Genomic DNA, 5,196 nt, shown 5'->3' on the forward strand with positions numbered 1-5,196 from the left:
TAATATTTTTTTTGGCCTAGCAAACATTGTACTTTCTTTCACATGCTGTTGCAACAACTAGTTATGTTAGAAAAACTACAACACCACCACTACACCGGCTCTAGCTAGAGCTGAAACAAAACAACATACACTCCACACACTCTCTTGTGGAGAAAGCCAAGAGTTGCAGTACAGGGGGCCAAGCAATCATCCCAGTCCAATCAGGCATGATTTGAACTGGCACTGCACTAGTTAAATCAAAACATGCTCATATGCATTAAACAGCTAGACAGGCAAAGACAGAGAAAACACGATGGAACAAGAGACATATGTGACAAGGTAAAACAGTATTGTTATGGAAAAATACAAATTGTATAAATTATAAGTTATGGTAAGTAAGCAAGTTTTGAGGTGGGATTTGAATGATAATATGGTGTCAGACTGACAGATGTGTGGGGTCAAGAGTTCCACTGCCTGGCAACAGTGGAGCTGAAAGCCTTTGCACCCATGGTGTCGAGGTGTGCGGTGGGGTGATTAGTACCAGGATATAATAATTCATCTCCTCCAGCCCTATCCTTGTTGTTTTTTTTTTTTTTTTAATCATAATGCTGTTGGCTTTGAGTAGGCGAATAGAGCCTCAGCATTGGCCCACTGACACCAGACTGACCCCTTACAGTGGCGAGACGCCTCACTGGAGGCACTTGTTGATGGAGGAAGCTGTGACAGGAGGTGGAAATGATCAGTGTCAGAAACTCGCCTTCACAATTCTTGTTTCTCTGTATGCCTCCATCTGTCAGCTTTCTCTGTTTCTGTTTCACTGCCTCTTACTTTCTGTCTCATTGTCTCTTCCTCTCTGCCTGGTGATGCAGGGCGGGCCAGGTCACTTTTATTCAGGGCTGTAAGCCGGAGGAGGATTGGATCTATTTATAGTCTTATCTGCTCTGGGCCACACTGACCCAAAGTCACTGTCTGTTTGTCTGTATCTGTCAGTCATTTATTTATCTCATCACTTGGTCTTCCTTTAATCCTGTCATACCTCCTCAGATAGGAAGACATTACCCTCCTGTGTTTAACTAGCTCAATCTTCTCTTGAGGTAATGTCTTCAAGATGCTCACACACACACTTGTTTCTAATAAATGTCCATTAATTTTCTTCCTTTTCTCGGGATAAGAACATGAAATAAATTTCCCGAACCAAACACTGATACTGAGAGGAAATGCAACTGATATTTATATTTTAAATTATATGGATTAATCTAATGCTTTTTTGAATAATCAGTCAATTAATTTGTCTATATAATGTCAAACATGATAACAAATGCCAATCTCAACATACTTGAGCTCAAGTAGCTCAGAGAAGTACTGCATTTGTCTGGCCAGCAGTAAAAAAATTAAGATTTTAATCACAAAGATATAAAATGAGGAGGAAATCAATTTTAGAGCCTTTAACCAGGGAATCATTAGTTTAAATGCATTTATCAAGCAAAATGACAAAAAAAATTCTGATATAGCTTCAAAAATTTGAAAATGTTCTGCTTTTCTTTGTCTATACAATTGTGAAAATAATATCTTTATTTTTTGGGGGGCGGTGGGGGGGTGGTCTTTGGCAAGCGATTAGAGGGCGTCACCTTTGGCTCTGAGAAGTTGTGATGAGCTTTTTGCTGATAACTTATTTTTGTAGGTTGCTCTCATATCAGTAGTAATGTATAATTGGATCTGGTTTAACTTTCAGTTGCATTTGGACTATGTTGAAGCTCTGGTCAGAGACACACCCAGGTTCATTGAGTAGCATTTGGTTTTTAGAAGAACTCATGGAATCAGAACGTGTGTGTGTGTGTGTGTGTGTGTGTGTGTGTGTGTGTGTGTGTGTGTGTGTGTGTGTGTGTGTGTGTGTGTGTGTGTGTGTGTGTGTGTGTGTGTGTGTGCGTGTGCGTGCGCACTTCTGTTGTTGAGTGGGGGGGGGGGGCGGTAAGGGAACAAAGCTGAGAGCCATGCTTTTAGTCTTCATTGATGTCTGGAAAGTCGCTAAAGGCTTTAAATGTAATTACTAGGTTATTTAATGGCTTTGTTCGAAAGAAAACAATGTGAACAACAACACACACACACACACACTTCAGCCACTGAAATGCACATAGATAATCATGATGAAGTTCTTTCAAATAGAGAAGCTGTTCTGTGACTGGTAGTTGTGTCTAATCAGCGGCTCATCATGCTAATATCCTGCTATGCTTACAGTGCAGGTTGCCAGGTCGTCTCCAATCAGTAGATGGAAAACTGGACCGACAATGATCTTTCGTTGACGCAGCTTGTTCTCTGACAATCCCTGGAGGACTTTGACGGAGCAGCAGACTGACATATTGACTATTTAAAGCCTGGTAATGGCTATAGTATAACTATGGTAGTTATAACACTGGCGCAGGTGCGTTTAGGACGTGTATGAATCCAATTTTACTAGTTTAGACGCAGAAATAAGGGTCTGTGCGCCAGGCGTATCGTTCAAAAGAGTTGCACTTTGTGTCTTAATTAATTCATAGGTGTGTTTTGGGCTTAACATGCAATAAACCAATCAGAGTGTCATCTCCCATTCCCTTTAATAACCAGGCGCATTTGTACCATGACGCATTGCATTTATGATGGCAGATTTGCTGTTTTTTTTTTTTTTTTTTAAATGTCCAGGGATGTTTCATTTTGGATAATGCACTGTTAAAATAGCAATGAAATGTTGCGATATTAACTTTAGACCAGGTTTATGTTGGTCAGTGGTGCTATCACTTTTCGCTGCCTCAAGATAGCAATACACCAAGAATGCACCTGAACACTGCGTCTGTCTTAAACTAGCAAAGCCACTTGCGTTGGGCTTTGCGCTGCGCCCGGTTCAAGATAGGGCCCACATACTGTAAATAAACGTTTTACTTCTACTGATAAAACCCAGTAGTGTATTATTGCCAAGTTATGAAATATTTTCTATTCTATTTCTATTTGACTTTTGAGTAGTTAGTATATGGTCAGGCTTTTTTGGGGTGAAATATATCTAGATGACAGGAAGTTTGGTACTACTAAATGTAGAAAAAGAAGCCATGTGTGTTAACGGTAACATGAATGCCAAATTCAGCAATAAAACCTGCAGGTAGTGCAGAGCAAAAAGGCCACAACAATGACCACTTGTCAACAAAAAGAAAATTATCAATGTCAAAGTGTTTTGGGGCTGTTTGTGTGTTTACTCTCTGTCCTCCGTTAGTTGGCATTTATCGTAAATTATTGTCTGTCTCTTTCCCTGCAGGCAGAATTTAAGTGATGTACATGGAGGAAGGGGGTATGGATCATTTTTCAAACAGTGGATGTGGGCTGAAAGAAGCAGTCTATCCATCCACCCATTCATCCACTGCTCCAGTCTGTTCAGAGCTTTTAGATGAGGGCTGGAGGGATAAATGGATAAGATGATGTGCCATGCCGTCACTCAATCCAGCTGGGCCAAGTGCTGTGTACTTTTTCGGAGCAGACCTAATGATCCAGAAAGCTGTGTAAGGGGTGTGTGTATGTGGGTGGGGATGGTAAAGGCAGGCAATGAGTTTGACTCTTTCACTTTAAATCCTACAAAGAAACTGAAAGAAAAGTTGCCAACGAAAATTACACACCAGTTATTCCTCCAATTATTTACCGCTGTACCCCACCACCACAGTGATAATGTGTGATCTATCTACCATGGTGAAATTAGGCAATTATTTAACAAAATTATTTCATTTAAAAAAATGTTTGAATGCTTTTACCTTGTGTTGTGAATTGGTCACTTCTCAATTAATGTCCCAAACTTTGTTGTTTTGGTTTGGCATTTAGAGCGTGAGCTTTACTCACCTTGTAGCCCCACACTTTATAACTTGTGTGTGTGGTTGTGTGTGTGTGTGTGTGTGTGGGTGCGCGTGTGCGCTTGTGCGTGCACACATAAGCACCTGCGTGCGTGCGTGCGTGCGTGTGGTGAGGTTCTAACAAAACCATACCGGATATTAAACTGAACAGGATAGGCCTACACATGAAGACTAAATACTACACCTGATTGGCTTAGCCCTGTGGGTCAGAGGTTGGGGCTCACACTTGGCATAGCACAGCACAGCACAGCGCTCCCTGGGTTTTCCCGCAAGAGCTTGTTTGTGGTGAAGGATTTAATAGTAAATCAATGCACCAACCTTTTTGCCGCTAATTATTTCAGAGCTAAACAGCATCTCTTCCCTTTGCCGATCCTCTCAAGACTACTAAAACAATCGTGAACACAACAGTTCAGAAACAGCAGATTGGGATTTTTTATAAATATTAAGGTTGGTCTAATTAAGATACAGACATAGCTACATGCTTGTAATGGTAGCTTTGAACTATGACAATACTATTAGATAAAAAGTATTTTATTATTACAGAAGAGAGAGATTGCTGATGTTAGTTGTATATCACTGCCTCAGGATAATCAGTGACATGTTAAATACAGAAGTGTAGTTTACTTATCATGTTTTAAATGATTTGTATGCACACAAGATCACAAATATACATGGTAGTTTTACATTTTCCTCTGCCTCTAATGGCCTCTTAGTGTTTGCTGTGAAGGAAGGAAGTAGTTCCTTTTCATGCCAGTGTTTTTTTCTAGAAACTGAAGCCTTCTCTAACCTTTGCATTTAGTGCATTTGCATTTAAAGATTTTGTGAGGTTTATGAGTTTTTTTAACATTAATATGAGTTCCCCCAGCCTGCCTATGGTTCCCCATTGGCTAGAAATAGTGATAAGTATATATTGAAGATTATAACTAGTTGCAACACTAACAGATACTGACACTGTTTTGGATGGGATGGGATTAGGGATTTTCAGTGTCTTTCCCCCTCTGACACACACACACACACACACACACACACACACACACCAAAACATTAAACGCACATGTGTCCATGGAGGCAGCCCATCTGTTTCCTGAGACCAGCAGCTGGTAGATGGCAGGAGTGTTCAGTATAAACTTGACCTCTGACACTCGGCATCAGGAGATGTCATCAGTTGAATCTATCTACTGTATCTGTCCTACACACACACATACACACGCACACACACAGACATCACCCCCCCCTTGCCATTAGAATCATTCACTGGACACTGATTATATCAAAGCCAAACCCACATGACTAATTTCACTAAGTGCAAAAAGCTTGTGTGTGTGTGTGTGTGTGTGTGTGTGTGTGTGTGTGT

The 5,196-nt window shown here is 40.6% G+C and overlaps 1 protein-coding gene across 50 annotated transcripts in view; it reads left to right on the top strand.

The window, feature by feature from the left end:
* The window catches only part of camk2g2 (calcium/calmodulin-dependent protein kinase (CaM kinase) II gamma 2), a 55,344-nt gene that overhangs the window by 14,727 nt on the left and 35,421 nt on the right, over positions 1 to 5,196 (top strand). The window lies entirely within an intron of this gene.

Source organism: Etheostoma cragini, chromosome 17 (assembly GCF_013103735.1).
Source record: "Etheostoma cragini isolate CJK2018 chromosome 17, CSU_Ecrag_1.0, whole genome shotgun sequence".
Lineage (NCBI taxonomy): Eukaryota > Metazoa > Chordata > Actinopteri > Perciformes > Percidae > Etheostoma > Etheostoma cragini.